At 39.9% G+C, this 16,751-nt stretch overlaps 1 protein-coding gene across 1 annotated transcript in view; it reads right to left on the reverse strand.

Annotated features, from left to right (window-relative positions):
• LOC109196492 (zinc finger MYM-type protein 4) overlaps positions 1–16,751 on the reverse strand; it is a 196,862-nt gene that overhangs the window by 165,381 nt on the left and 14,730 nt on the right. The window lies entirely within an intron of this gene.

Here is a 16,751-nt window from a genome sequence, read left to right on the forward strand (position 1 = left end):
ATGTGAACTTTTTTGGCATTTCGTATCCAGATGTTCCAATATCCAGATGTTTATTGGCTCACACTTTTGCTCTTAATCATGTCGGTGATGAGCCTTCGTAAGTGTGTATTATCATTTTGATTAGCCGCAGTGAATGTAGGATGGGGATGACCTTTTGCAGCTTAAATACTTTCTCCATATGCGGAACCACGATCATCGAGACGTGTGGACACCTCCATCCCTGCAGATCTAATTTGTCCAGTTTCAAACCCCCGGAGGTGTGCGTGACTGTGTGTCCGCTCAACAACTCAAGCCACTGTGAGTGTAATAACAGCTGATGGGTCATAGAGGATATGAGGCATACTCCAAAAGTCATCAGTGGAGGGACAATTAATCGTAACATGTTGAAAAGCTGAAATGGATGAGTACTTATTTATGAAACACAATGGAGACGTTCTGAGGTACAACCACTATTAGAATCAGAATCAGAATCATAATCAGAATCGTGTTTATTGGCCAAGTATATGTGCAGACAAATACAAGGAATTTGGTTCCGGTAGATGGTGGCTCTCGAGCACGGCAATGTAAATCACACACAGACACACACACACACGTATCTATATATACATTACACATGCATGCACATACATACACAAAGCTGTGTAAACCAACTATAAATAACTAATCTAAACTTATATACATAAAATACAGAAATGAAATGAGATGGGATGAATACTACAGAATGTACATAAGGTGCAGTTGCAGTCTGGCAGTGGGAGGAGTGTGACAGTTCAACTGTTTAGAGGGAGATGGCAAGGGGAAAGAAACTGTTCCTGTGTCGGGTGGTCCTGGTCTGCAGGCTTCTGTACCGTCTGCCAGAGGGCAGCAGATCAAAAAGTCTGTGTCCAGGGTGTGAGGGGTCTGTGATGATTTTCCCTGCCCATTTCCTGGTTTTTGAGAGGTACAGATCCTGGATGGAGGGCAGGGGGGCGCCGATGATCCTTTCTGCTGCCCGTACAGTCCGCTGCAGTCTGCACCTGTCCTGTTTAGTGGCTGCACCATACCAGACTGTCATGGAGGAGGACAGGACAGACTCAATGACTGCAGTGTAGAACTGGATCAGCAGCTCCTGTGGAAGACTGTACTTCCCCAGTTGTCTCAGGAAGTACATCCTCTGCTGGGTCTTTTTGAGGATGGAGTTGATGTTGGTCTCCCACTTCAGATCCTGGGAGATGGTGGTACCCAGGAACTTGAAGATCTCCACAGTCGACACAGGGCTGTCTGACATGATGAGGGGGGGCAGAGTTGAGGGATGTCTCCTGAAGTCCACTGTCATCTCTACAGTTTTAAGAGTGTTCAGCTCCAGATTATGCTGACTGCACCAGAGTACCAGCCGCTCAACTTCCTGCCGGTATGCAGACTCATCACCATCCTGAATGAGGCCAATGACGGCGGTGTCATCTGCAAACTTTAGGAGTTTTACAGCTGAGTTCTTGGAGGTGTAGTCATTAGTGTAGAGGGAGAACAGTAGTGGTGAGAGGACACATCCTTGAGGGGCACCAATACTGAGGGACCGAGTTTCAGAGGTGATCTCCCCCAGCCTCATTTGTTGCTTTCTGTCTGTCAAGAAGCTGGTGATCCACTGACAGGTAGCTGGTGACACGCTGAGCTGGGAGAGTTTGGAAGAGAGAAGTTCAGGCACGATAGGTATCAGGGATTTTCCTTCAGTTGTGGGACTTGGAGAATTTTGCAGTGATATCGCTTCCAGAGTGGTGAAAGTTAGCCATGGAAGGAAGCCACAGAAGGTTAAAAGAAGATTTCCTTAATATTCAAGAAATGGAGGCATCAAGGGCCCAAGTGGAGAAGTTGGGAGTATCCAGCCCATTGTTAATCAGAATCATTTTACGCCGATAAAAGATTATACCATCCCAGATGGCTTTGGTGAACTCTCAAGGAACCAAGTATGTCTCAGAACAAAGAGCTTAACCATCCCTTTTGGGGCTGTTGTCAGCCTCTTGTGAAAATCAGCTCTCTCTGTGTCTACACATGCCAGAGGACATCCCCAGGGTGAGATGCCATCCTTTCCTCCCCATGGAGCTCTTGCAATGACTTCTCGGAATATTCTCAGTGAGTTTTAATGAACAGATAATAGCTGTGTCTCTGTGATCTCAGTAAAAGAAGCCTCCTTCATCTTCTTCTTCTTTCTTGGTATTTTAGCCAAACCATAATGTTTTGGCTAAAGAAAAAGTTTTCTTTAACTGGAGTCAGAAGGGTCAAAGGAGTTTGCAAAGAAAAGCGTCTGGACTTTGAGTTGCTAGAAGACGTTTCACCTCTCATCCGAGAAGCTTCTTCAGTTCTAAGGTCAAATGGCCGAGAGTCCCAGATTTAAACCCAGTGGGAGTATCCCCCCAAAGAGGGACAAAGGACCCCCTGATGATCCTCTAATCACATGAGCCAAGGTGTAAAAGTGGGTGTGGGACCTAATCAGCCAGGGTTTCGGGTGAGCTCATCCTCGGATGAGAGGTGAAACGTCTTCCAGCAACTCAAAGAAGTCCAGACGCTTTTCTTTGCAAACTCCTTTGACTATGATGACCTGGATGACTGAGAACCTTCACAGACATGGAGTCAGAAGGGCAAACTTTTCCCCCAAAGCAAGACAGAATTGGTTAGAATTGTCCAAATGTTTTCCTTGGGAAACAAACAGCAGTGAACATACTAAAGGGGGAAAAAATTTCAAAAAATCTTTTTAGGATGTAAGAAAGGTCACCTGGATGACTTACATACATACATTTACATATGCTATGAGAGACAAGAGCCCACTTCTTTCTGTAGTGGTAGAGAAGGAATCATTTATTGGCTTCAGTTCTTCAGTTATTTGTGAATTTCTGCTGTTTAGGTGAAGCTGTTTTTACTTATTTCAATATTCTTATGAACTATGTTTCCAGTTTCCAGCGGATGGTCACAGACAGGGGACTACAGCATCTGTTCTATCCCAACAACAGTGAATTTCACAGTATGGAGTCTTGCCACTGTGATATAATATGCATGCAGTTTGTTCAGAAACACTGTCATTATATTCAGAAGTGGTAGTTTGCAAAGTTAGATGAGATGTTCCCATAACCAGCAGCAGCGGCAAAGAGGAGAACATTTCTCCTTTGTTTGGTTTTAAGAAAGAACAGATTATCTTTAAAGTCATTGTAGGTAATGTTTTGATAGTGTTGCACAGTTTTTAAAGACATTGTAAGATATACAAATATATGTCAGTAAGTGAGATGGGAGCCTTTTCTTGCCTCACATGGATGTTTAGAAAATATTTCAGAATTAGTGTGATTATGGCCAACTTTGTATTATTCTAGCTAGATTGGTCTATACCTATTCTTTAGTTATGGCTAACCAATAGCCCAAATGAAAGGAAAGGGAGCATAAACACTCTTGACTCAGACCTTTGGTTCTCTGCTCCATTAAACGACCTCCACGCCCTCTGCCACCATTTGAGGTACGTTTCACTTTCTTGATCTTAGATGAAAAAAAAAAAACGATACCACTCAAAACAACTGGTTGACTCTAATTGATTCTGATTGGTAACTTAATAACACATCACCGCTGAATCTCATTAATTAATATCTCTACTGCAAGGCGACATTTGCTCATCAGGATCAGAGCCAAGCTAATGTCGTTCAGCAGTGATTATACTCTGTTGTGGTCAGTAACACAGACAGGTTGGTCATTCCAATTATACATCTGAAATGGTGCATGTGTAAGGCAAAGATTAGTCCGTGTGGTCACAAAGAAGCTCCTCAGAGCCTGTCGCTCACTGTCTGCTAATGAAATCTCCGTCACTTGGACCCAAGCAGACTTGCAGCCACGGTAACAAATAACACGTTCGTTGATTAAACATTTTACTGCATATTACTGCAACAAAATATTGTGAGTTCATTTCCAAAACTAGATAATTAAAGCACCTCTTATAATAGTCATTTTAAAAGTCATTTTATTTATGTTCTTTTAGGGACCTATCTTCACTTTATTTGCCCCTGACAGGGGCAAATAAAGTTGATACAGCAGCACTGAAGATTCTTTTTTTGTAAATAAACACTTTGATAGAAATAATAGAGAACATAAAACAGGTCTGTTTCTACTTTATTTTATATATCTACTTTCAGGGTAAAATCAAAGTCCTACACACAAAAGACAAATAACAAAGAATGAGCAGTGTTGAAGGAAAAGTCTGGCTTGAGTTTTTGTGAAAATAAAATAAACCAATTAATCAGAATCAGAATACTTTATTGATCCCTGGGGGAAATTATTTTTTGTTACAGTGCTCCATTATAAACCAACATTAACAAAACAGACAACATGCTAACTAAGAATAGTACAAAATATATATATATATTTAAATATACATAAGTCACACATTAATAAATAGCTGGAAAAGAAACGTGTAGTTGTAATTACATAAAGTTTGCATAACTGCACACCCTCAGCTAATACAAATTCAAACAGAATCCAAATAAACCTGCATGAAATGATATGTAAAGTTTCACAACTCTTTACAGTCCTCAGACCTCACAGAGTGCTACATATTTTAGATCCTTGGAAGGAAGTACACTAGAGGGTTAAGTAAGGGAGGTGGTTGGCGCTGCCACTGATTTCCATTGGTTTGGATGAAAACTGACTGGCTTTTTATAGCACGGTGTCCAGGCGGGGTCACGGAGTATGTGTGGCTCAGAGCATTCACTGTGTGGGAGTATGGCACTTGTTCAGACAGAACTGAAAGAGACACAGCAAGAGAGAAAAATAGACAGAGCGGCGGTGGTGGTGATGGAAGGGAAGACAGACACCGAGATCCAACAAAGAAGAGAAAAGCTAATGCATAAGGCATTTTAGTTCAATCTCCCCAGACGCCCTCTGTCATTTTGGAAAGGTGTCAGCCACAGAGAGGAGAAGTGCTGATGGGAGTTGAAGATGAACTGAAGAAGCTTCTCGGATGAGAGGTGAAACGTCTTCAAGCAACTCAAAGAAGTCCAGACGCTTTTCTTTGCAAATTCCTTTGACTGATGGGAGTTAAACAAATGGAATGAAACAAATGGACAGAAGGCTGCCAAGCAGTGACAAGTCAAGCCACTTATGTCTGTCTGTGTCTGTGCCGAATCCTCCACAAGCACTCTTAGAGAGAAACAAACATTAGCAAAACATATGAAGCATCCTGGAGGTTTTTCCTGGATCAACAGATTCCAGAGGTGCTGCAAAAAGATCATAAAGTTAACACTCTGCTGTAAAAAAGGTAATACTGGTTTCAAACACAGTATGTTTGACACTGTATTCACATTTTCTCAACAACATAGCGTAATTGCATAACCAACATAGGACCTGTAATCACGCTTGCCTTCACACATAAACCCAGTAATCCTGTGAGGGGAAAAAAAATTAACCAGTTGGGTTTCTTACTATAAATCACAGAATCAGATCACATGATGAACTCTCTGCTGTAGAAAAGAGAATGTAAATGTGAGCGCCACACAGGTGTATACACACTTTCCCACAGTGACCTCTGCATTTGGCAATACTAGGTCATAATAACACTCCACTGGTAAATTCACAGACACAGAAAGTGGCTTTTAAAAGGTTAAATCAGCACACAACCTAGGATGTTGCTGTCATCTTTCCACTCCTTTAAAAACAGAAAAACACACATAGATACATCCACCCTGTCGTCATGTGGAGGTGCAACCTCACTACATTTAGCATTTATCCACCTCAATTAAATCTATGGTCAGAGCTTTGTGACTTCTTTTGTTTTTTTTTAATTTGTAACAACTTCCTGCACATGGCAGGCCCAATTCATGCATTCAACGGACCCGTCTGTGTTTTGATTAAAATTTTGTTTCCTAATGAAGTCAGCAGTGGGTGGGTGAAAGCCGTTAATCAGAGCATAGCTTAACTGCAGCTGATGTGGGCTGGCCTTCTCTGCACGCTCTTCAAGGCCGCTATGTTTTCTACCAACTTCTAACATTTGACATTTTCCAACAATTCAGTGTGTTACCATAACCAACAAGCAGCCAGTAAAAACAGTTTCTTTCACACAAAATCAGTAAAACAGAAAAGTAACAGCTTAAGGGTTAAGTCTGCAAGGCCCACCCACACTCATGTGAACCTACAGTCGCTCCTCCTGTGGTCTCTGTCATCCTTCTGCTTCTGCAAAAACAAGCAAACAAAAACACACACACCCACCCTTTTTTTCACTGTTTGGGTGGATTAGGCATTAGAAGTGACTAATCCTAAAATAGTTACTGTCTTTTCAATTTCAAGTCAGTCACATTTAGTCCACATCATCAGTCCAGCCACAGTCCTCTGCATTTGCATTTATACCAATCACATGCATTCATCCAGTCACATGCATTCATAACTATTATTGCTGACAGTGGAAAACCGCGCACAAATTTAAATATCCACTGACAGCAATATTTCGTCATTCCAAAAACAAAACAATTCTTATTGCTTTTGAAGTGGATTGAATCGCCACAATCCTTTTAAACACAGGATTTACCATCTAATATGGTCAGCATCCTATGAAGGTGAATTTTCTCAGAATCCAATTGTAATCTAGAGAAGCTCACCTTATATTTGCTCTCAATTAAAGTATTTTATAGCGCTTTTGCTCCCCATCTTGCAGGCCTGCTTTTAAATCATCAACACACAAAATATCACGCCCAGAGGGGCGATACCTGGCAGGTTTTTTTCCTAAGTGCACTGTTACAAAAAAGAAGCAACAACACAAAAATTAGGCCCAGTTTCGGGCATGTCTAACTGTAAAAAACAAACAAACAACAAAAAACTAAACAAAAAAAACAGTCTTTCTCTTAGAAAAAGAAAAACAACCCAAACCTAACTGGCAGAATCAGCCTGGTACTAAAACAAAAAAACAACAACTAATCTGCCAGAAATCACAGGAAATATTTTGCTTTCTGGTGACACAACATGCTGTAGGGATTAGAACCTGCATGCAGTGCTGCAGTCACTGCTTCTGTTCATGTTCCCCACATCATTTTTACTGGTTGCCCACAAGTGTCCAGAATATCACATGTCTGGAAAGTCTGGGGCCAACAAACATGCATACCTGCTAAATACACAGAGAAATTTCCCCCCTTTTATTAGCAGCTGCACAGTTCACACAACACAAATGTTCACCATTAAAAGCTTCCTAAACACTTCATATCAATGTTTTATCACTGGAATGTGAATTTCTTCCCACGTCTGTGCTTTTTCACTTATTTTTCATTTTCACAGACCTAATCATTTCATTTAGCTTTTCTCCTTTTTTTTTTCTTTTTTTTTTTTCCAAAAGTAAACGTGTAACATGTCATCATGTATTTCACAAAACAAGTTTGTTTTTATGTATTCAGAGCAAGGTTATTATCGTTAACGAAAACTAACGAAATAACGAAAACTAGAAGTGAAAAAACATTTTCGTTAACGGAAATAAAAATAAAAACAAAAAAAGGAAAACTAACTAAAACTGTAATGAGTGTTCACAAAACTAACTAAAATTAACTGAATTTATAGCAAAAATGTGTTTAGTTTTCGTTGATGAGTGCGTGTCATACAATAGTCAAGGGTGAAAAAGAAGTTTAGTTTCCAGGTTTTTTTCTTGCTGTGTCTCATTATGCCAGCAGGTGGCAGTACGTTAGTCGAGTCGTCTGTGTTGCTGCTCCGTCCACGCAGAATCATGTGAGGAAAAGTCTGGAGAAAGCGCCAGAGTCCAATTTGGGATTACTTTGAATATGACTGTGTTTTGGATAAAGCAAGTGTCTTGTAGTGGAAAGAGACAAATTATGAGGGACATTTCTAAAGGGAAAAAAATCCCACAAACCTTAAAGTGCACTTGAAAAGCTCACACAAGAAGGCTAACCTAGCTTACCTGGAGAAGGTAAGGGAGCACGCCCAACCCTCATCCCCAGAAACAGAAGCTAACCCCAGGCAAGGCAGTGTGATGCATCCCGAGACAACAGGACTGGGATACCTACATAACTGTGTGAGTCAATCGCCTTAACACCCGGTGCTGCAAGAGTTAATAGTCTCATTGGGGCCAAGATATACATTTTATAGTTGCCTGGTATCAATGGTTGTTCATCTGCCTTTATTTATTTATTTAAAGAACCCATAGGTGGCAACGTGAGTTGTCTGTCTCTGCGTGTTAGCCCTGCGACAGACAGGCGACCTGTCCAGGGTGCAGGGTATGGTAGCTGGAATAGCAACATACCCAAGGATAAGCAGAAGAGAATGACTGATATGATGAAACTGGGATTTTGTTACACTTTATTGCAAACACAACTAAAACTATAACTGAAACTAATCAAAACTAAACTGAAACTAAGGATTTTCAAAAAAATAAAAACTAAACTAAACTAGCAAACAATTGGTAAAAACTAATTAAAACTAATATAAAATTGAAAATCTGAAGTCAAAACGAAATAAAAATAAAAACTAATGAAAATTGCAAAACTATTAAAACCCTGATTCAGAGGTGTGTATCTGGGTGCAAGCTTCACCCATACATCAGAAACAGGAAACTCAACCCTCTGCTACATCTTATTCACTTGTTTTATAATCCAGTCATCTTTTCCCTGATCTAGTAACAATCAACTAATTTGCATATCAGCTCATAACCCACTAAGTTGACAGGACAACAGAAATGCATGTTCAAAATATTATCACAAAAGAGAATTTCCTTCATACAGTAAATTACTTGTGCTGCACCAATCAAGCAGAAAGCATCTCACGATTCACTATATTAACAACCAAATTTATTGTCTAATAACTGGTTGGTCAAACCAGAATCTTTTTTCCCTTTCACAAAAGTTAAACTGTTGTCCTGCAACCATAGAGAGTTAATTGTCAGCAGTGGATACACTCAGCATTTGATAACAAGTGTCTGTTAAATTTACACTATTTTAACACTGACGACAGATAACAAGCTGATCTTCATTGCATGTGTGTGTGTTTGCAGGCAGGTTTAATGGATGTGTGTGCAGATTCAGCAGGACATGTCCTTAAAGCTGCCTTTCCTTCACATTTCTCTGTTTATGTGTGTTTGTGTGCATTTTATTTTTTACCTTTGTTGCGATCCTACGGACTTTTCTCAACCTCCACAAGACAGCCGGCCACAGTTTTCCAACCCAATTTCCATGTGTTCTCACATTAACAACAACAGACTTCATTTTTCCTCCATGCTCTCTTCTCCCCACTTCTCACAGCTTCTCTCCCACATCTGCAGCAGTTCACAGTTGTGGTGTGTCAGGGGCCCAGTGGGCCATTCTTCTTCAGTTTTGCCTTTTGTCTTTCACTCTTTTCAGTCTCTGCCTTTGCCATTTCAACTCCTAGTATGGCAAATGTGAAACTCAGAGTCTTCTCAAGTCCATTCACACACAATGATGTCGCAGGTGAACCTCCCAGCTTGTGATCATGAGCGCATGCTTCCATGGTATTTATACATGCTGCTGAACCCTTTAAGGTTTAGGGTTTAGGGCAGTGTTGCTGTCTGTTCACCTTGTTGACTCTTGAAGTCGACGCTGTTGCTCTTGAACTGCATTTTGTCTTCAGGGCGAGATTGATTGTCCTTGAAGCTTGTTCTTCAGGTAAGATGTACATGAAGTGAAGCTGTGTAATATTCAGCCAAAACATGGGCTGGGTGTGGTTACAATTATGTTAATCTATCATTTTGCTCCGGCCGCTGTGCTTGTGGAGGGTGTTGATCCAATTCCGTAGTCACCTGTACAAACACACTAAGACATACATTTAATATCATTTTCATCACTACTTATTAACACTTTCCCTCTCTTTTTCTTCTGTCCACATTTTAACACATCTCTTTCCATCACTCTTGGTTATACACACACACACAGCACTTCTCTTCACTGCATTCCTCAGTTTCTATACACTTCATACTGCATGTATTCTTTCCCATATTTCTGAAACAGGAAAAAAAAATCATGCCATCAAAACCTGGATTTGCCATGACCACCCAAAGGGATGCCTCCTGCTGCTGGGCTCAGCTTTGCGGACAAGCGTGCACTGTCCGGCCTTTTCCTTCTGGTACAAAAGTATTAAACACCATAAACTAAGGACAGAGTCCTTCCCACAACAGTCCTGAAATCAGACGTCGTATTCCTGAGGTTTCCCTCCGAGTGGTCCATCCAAAAAACAAAAACAAAACAAAAACAACAACAACAACAAACAAAAACTACAAACAAAAAGCTCTTATCCCTGTCAGCATCTCTTTCTATCACACAATCATCTTCCACACACTTGGAGTTTTCAACCAGACCACGTAGAGGAATGCCTCCCACGGCTCCAGTAGCCGTTTTGTTGAGCTCAGCTTCCTTTGTACGAACAAGCGTGTCCACTGTTCGGCCTTTCTGCCTTTGTTCACTGGTGCAAAAGTGCTAAAATACCATACACTAGAACGCTCAAATTATTGAACTTCTAAGATCCTGAGTAGTAATATACCTGTAGCTTTACCAGACCCAGCGGAGCCGCCTTTTATCATGCCATTACACTTTATACTGACCATTCGATCTTCCAAACAGGTTTCACCTGTTGCTTACACCCCCACACCTTTATCTCTTGTTATTTAGACATAGATGATTTAATTTAACTAGTTTAGGGGTATTTTGCTTTTTTCTTTAGTGCTCTGAAACACACAGAGGCTAATAGTTTTAAACAGAAAGTTTTTTCACCTTCTAAAAACACATATTCACACATAGATGATTTAACTGTTTTAGGAGCATTTTGCTTTTTCTTTAGTGCTCTGAAACACCCAGAGGCTAATAGTTTCAAACAGAATACCACAAACAGCAGGTATTCCTTTAGAAATAAACTCTGATAAGATAAGATAAGATAAGATAACCTTTATTAGTCCCACACGTGGGAAATTTGTTTTGTTGTGATACTTCAGATTCTTAACTCTGCAACAGTTAGACAGAGGGGGGTTACAGTTAGACCCCCTACAGTCAGCAGAAGAGGTCATCCTTATCAAGAGCATCACAACTGTACTGCCATAGCTTTCAATACAAACAGTCTCCTTTATCTTATGTCAGAGGTCCAGCGGAGCCAGACCCAGCGGAGCCGCCTTTTATCATGCCATTACACTTTATACTGACCATCCTCCAAACAGGTTTCACCTTTTGTTTACACCTTTATCTCTGCATCTCAGAGGTCAGCTGAAACAAGCCCCACCTATATAAAAATGCCCTAATCAGCCACACTAACCCTTTACAACGACCCTTGAGAGCATAACACTTCGTTCATCAGCACGAGCATTTTACTTTTAATTTAACTAGTTTAGGAGCATTTTACTTTTCTTTAGCGCTTTGAAACACGCAGAGGCTAATAGTTTCAAACAGAGTGTCACAAATAACAGGTATTCCTTTAGAAATAAACTGTGATACTTCTAAAAAACAAAAAACAAACACATATTCTTTTCCTCATCACTAGCCATTTCACCATTTTTTTTAAATATCTGAATTTTCGGAATGATGATCCAAGCGGGACACAGAGGCTGCTAGTTTTAATGCACCAGAATGCAAATATAAATAAAAGCCTGACTATCCTGACAGCCTAGCTGCAGCGACACCTTTCTTTCACACGGATGCCTGGATGTGCGTTGGAGCCGACTTTGCTACCCGCACAGAGCATTTCTGACCTACGGGCACTGCTTATACAACAGAGAAAAGCAACAATACAGCGTGTTTCTCTGCTCCAAGACATCGGCGGGCCTTTCACACGGTAAGCATGTCTGTTATACCCAGCGCATAAATGTCTGTATGTCAGTGCTGATTATACAAACCCTGTTTAAAATGTGACACATATGTTGTCCGAAAACAAATCCTCTAAATTTGCAAAGTTACTGATTTAAAAATATATTTTCGAATTTTTAGTTGCATGACAAACATACGATAGACTCTTGAGCGTATTTATTTATATAGCTACATTCACAATGGTACAACCATGCTAAATAAAAGATGCCCAAGCACAAAAGCACTCTAATGCAAGCCTCTAAACTGTATGTTTGATAAGTGCATAAAGTGTACCTCTACAGCTGAAAACAGTTTGTATCCGCACTCTGAGGGTCTGCTGAATTGTTTTAATATTGCACTTTTTCACGAACTGCAGATGATGAATTCCTCTTTATTGGAGAAAGTCTCCTTAAGCTATTGTTGCTCATACTTACTGAGTTCCCTAGCTACTTCTTTACTATGTCAGTAAACTTTTTGAAAAGGAAGGTGTTGTAGATTTAAAGAAACATCCTAATTGAAGCAAAGGCAAACAATTGGAATGAATTTTATGTGAATGTTCATATTAAAGCCAACAACAAGTGAAAATCCTTTGTATTAATGATCTCCCCCTCTCTCTCTCTCTCTCTCTCTCTCTGTGTGTGTGTGTGTGTGTGTGTGTGTGCGTGTGTGTGTGCGTGTGTGTGTGCGTGTGTGTGAGTGTGAGTGTGTGTGCCCTCACAGAAGGAAGGTCACAGCAGGAGCTTTTTCAAACACATTTCCAACCAGTTTTTACAAGAAGTGTAGCTCATACAATGGTATAAATGTATTATTTGCGATACTTTATAAATATGAAACTCTAAAGATTTTGAGTTCATGCACATTGTGAAACAAGAATCTAAATATTTGTGTCACAATGACTTCTATAAAAGCATGTTGTTTATGGGGATAATGTGACAAATCTTTTGCAGGCCCTATTAATGATCAATGGTAATTGAAGAGGAAGCTGAACCCAGGCTCTGGACATTTTCATGACAAGTGACAGCGCAGACATGTGCTAATGAGAGAACATGTTTTATCATCATAAACACTGTGATATGAAGCATCGTTAATGTGTCACTTCAGTAATGTTTTTAATAGATGTCTTTAAAACACTAAACTCTAATTTCTGTGGTTTATTTTAAGCTTACAGAATATAACATGTGGTAAGACGATGAGTTTTACTTCTCACAGGTCGTGTTATGTGTATCTATTTATCATGTATGCTACTTTGCTCTGTGGACTGTAAAATGTTTCATTGTGTTCATAAAATAAACCAGACTTTCACCGTCTGCATCTTTTACTGTTTTTCTGCTTTTGTTCACTCCAAGTTTGACAAAACCCACAGACATCCAGAGTTAACTCGCTAACAATGTGGAGCAGTCTCAGTGTATTTAGCTGCTTTTTCCCTAAACACAATCAACTGAGAGAAACGCTTGCAGGCCTCACTTTGGTCATTTTGAACGCTGAAGGAGATTTGTTCCATAGACACCTTATACTAGTGTTTCCTGCACTTAATCCATCACTACTATGTTCTATTTAAATTCAGATTCCTTTTATAGTTTGCAGTGAAATTTCTTAAACCATTGCTTAATGGGACAGAAGTACACGTCACTCTTTACTAACACATTTGTAGATAAGATTATTGCTGAACGACACAGCTAGCAGTCTCACTCACTCTTTAGGTTTTTGAAGTTTTGTGTGTAATGCTTTAGTCTATCAAACCTTACCCTTTTCTCCCCAGTATCACAACAGTATGACTCCCAAAGTACGGATCAGTAAACAACCAATGATTCTAAAGCCATAACAGAAAAATACAGTTGGAAGATGCATGATTGCGTTTTTTATGAAGCGTAGTAAAACTGGCCCCTCTTCTTCTTCTCTGTGTTGTTGTTGTTCTTGTGTGTGTGTGTGTGTGTGTATGCCTTAGAAGACAAATAATACATTAGCCACACTTAAAAAAAACAAAAACCATTTGAATTTCATTTAGAACTAAGATTCTACGTTGTAAGCAGAAATCTTATGCTCAGCCACAAACATGTTTCCCCACTTTCACAATGCTGAGGTGTCAAATCCACAACCCCCAACAAATGGTTTGTTACACGCGGGTGTGAAGGGCAAGCTTTACTTACACAGCCTCACACACAGTAGATTTTTAAAGTTTTTGGGTACAGCGGTTTAGCCACAGATGCAACTTATACTTTTGATAAAGACCACTCCACCTGTTTATTTCTTAAGAAATTAAGCTTTTATTTATAAATGTCTACACAATAATAGACACCGTGTGCTCTGCGACATTATAGTCTTCTACTGCTGCTTCCATTGGTTTGCATTTTAAACTCCCAACCTTTCAGGTTTGTTATGAACGACTTATATTTCTAACATTTTGTGATATAAAAGTGAACCATGTGGGTTTTTTTAATTTTCTGTGTGATGGAATGACTTAAGACACAAGTTATTTAAACAATTCTAAATGACAGTGTGACGGCCATAGTACTTAGTGCGGGTCAAATATGTTAAGGATAATGTTTATCAACGTAAAATTGCAAAGAACCTTTGAATAGATTATAACATTTTGTAAACAGTTACCTCAGAACCTGTACTGTCAGCCCTATGTATGTAAGGTTAAACTTTCCACAGTACTTCCACTTAAGTAACTAAACACATAAAGTCACCCTTACCAATAATCCACTGCTCCTTGAAAAAAGTAGCACAAACAGACAACTGACTCAGCAATGATAAGTAGAGCTATCCGAGGATGAGACTCAAGCGGATGAAAATTAAAAGTTTTGGTTTTTGTGGCTCGGAAAATTAAAGAAAGTATGTTTAATAATTCAACAAGACCTACACTTTCAACACGTGTACATTCAAAATTTGGATCAGACTAACATCGCTGTTGTTCAATAGTTTTTTAGCCTCTCTCAAAATTCATTTTATGACCTTTATATCTTTATATACACGTTGTTACTGTGTTTTGTACTACCAACTGTGAGGGCTCTGCGTTTGCTTTGAGCAGTCTGTTTTTATTTTGTCTTGTGAGTGCGTGTTTTTCAAACAAGATCCTCGTCAGTTTGATTTTGTTACCACAAACTTTGTGTGAAGTTCACAACAGAGGTAAAGACATTTAAACACACAAGTTTAAGGAGGCAACGGTTGGACCAGCTGCGCAGGGCAGGTGAAGCAGAGAGTGTCAGGGGAGATGTGCAACAGAAGCAGAGGGAACATTTTACAAGATGATAAATGGCACATTTAGGTGATTAAGGATTTGTTGACAAGATTAAAAGACACGGCCGCCAGAGTTCAACAACATTACAGTTTGATTAAATAAAAAGTTTTAAACTACACAAGGTTCATTTTCTCCTCTGATAGTAATCATATTAAACATGTCAAGAAAGAAAGAGTACAAAGAAAAATAGTAAATGTGTGTCTAATTCAACTCTTCCTGTGAACCTTATATGGTGAACCTTATATGGTGTTGGCCAGAGGGGCCGATGGCGCAATATGGCAGCCTCGCCTCTGTCAGTCTGCCCCAGGGCAGTTGTGGCTACAACCGTAGCTTGCCTCCACCAGTGTATGAATGTGAGAGTGAATGAATAGTGGCATTGTAAAGCGCTTTGGGTGCCTTGAAAAGCGCTATATGAAATCCAATCCATTATTATTATTATTATTATTATTATTATTATATCATCCCTTAATATGTTCGGTGTTACAAACTTGAAGAAGCACAGAAAAGATCATCAGACATTAATCAGTTTTCAGCCTTCATTCATTCATATTGAAAAGTTGAAATCTTCCCTGCTAGACCGAAGTGCAGCGTTTAGCACCGTTGACCATAACATTTTATTACAGCTATTATTAAATGGAGAGTCCTCTTCACACGCTGAGGTTAATTATGAAGCTCCACAGGCTTCTGTGCAAAGACCAGTTCTGTTTACATTATACGTGCTTTAGAAGACATAGCGTACATTTTCACTGCTATGCATATGATACCCACTTTTATTGGTTAAACTGCCGGGATGTCTTAGACACATAATGAGCTTTAATTTTCTGCTTCTAAGTTCAGATAAAACTGAGGTTATCGTAACGGGGCGTAAAAATCTTAGAAACACTGTCTAACAAAATCCTTACTCTGGACGGCATCGTCTTGAGTTGTCTGTTGTGGTGATTTGGCACATTATAAGTAAAATTGAAGCACACAATCCCGTCGCACAACATCAACATTTATTTATATACAAAAATAAAAATGCTTTTTTACAGAAAAGAATTGTAACTTCATATTTTATCAACGATTACGTGGGTACATGTTTTAAAAATGCACTAAATGTTGGATACATTGTTTGGTAAAATGCAGGTTACACGTTTTAAGAAAGAAAAATCAGTCTTTCAGAGAAAACATTAGCAGGCTCCTTTGTAACACTCTGCGACCAACCGTAGCTGTCTGATTTTCACCATGTCCAACCCCACCAGATTGGTGTATGCCTCGGCTATGGCGTCAAAGACTTTCCTTTCCGATTTCAGTTCGTGCAAGAGAGTTTCCGCCACCATGCGGACTTTGACGTCATCCATTTTGATGTTGCGAGCAATCAGAAGCCGTTGAATAGATGGAATGAAACGTGGGGTGAGGAGTCTTTTCTGATGCTGTGATAATTTTCAGCGTAAAAGTCATCCTCCAAGACTTGCACACACTCGTGTTGTTTCTGGCGGGGTTGATCGGACTTACAGCCGTTGCATTCGTCAGTGAGGTACCTGTTGATTACTAGGTTGACTAGATGATACACCGCGGTTTTCACGGTATCGATGAAAAAAGAAGATACCCGACCGTCAAGCTCGTCGGCTTGCTGCTGCTGCTTCTCCAAGGGGCGATAGTAACCGGGCGTGTCGGGTACTATTGTGCCCTCGGCCGCAGAACTTTCCTCCTCCTCAGTGTGGCGCAGGGCTGTAGAGGCCATACTTCTGGTTTTT

Source organism: Oreochromis niloticus, linkage group LG22 (genome assembly GCF_001858045.2).
Source record: "Oreochromis niloticus isolate F11D_XX linkage group LG22, O_niloticus_UMD_NMBU, whole genome shotgun sequence".
Classification (NCBI taxonomy): domain Eukaryota; kingdom Metazoa; phylum Chordata; class Actinopteri; order Cichliformes; family Cichlidae; genus Oreochromis; species Oreochromis niloticus.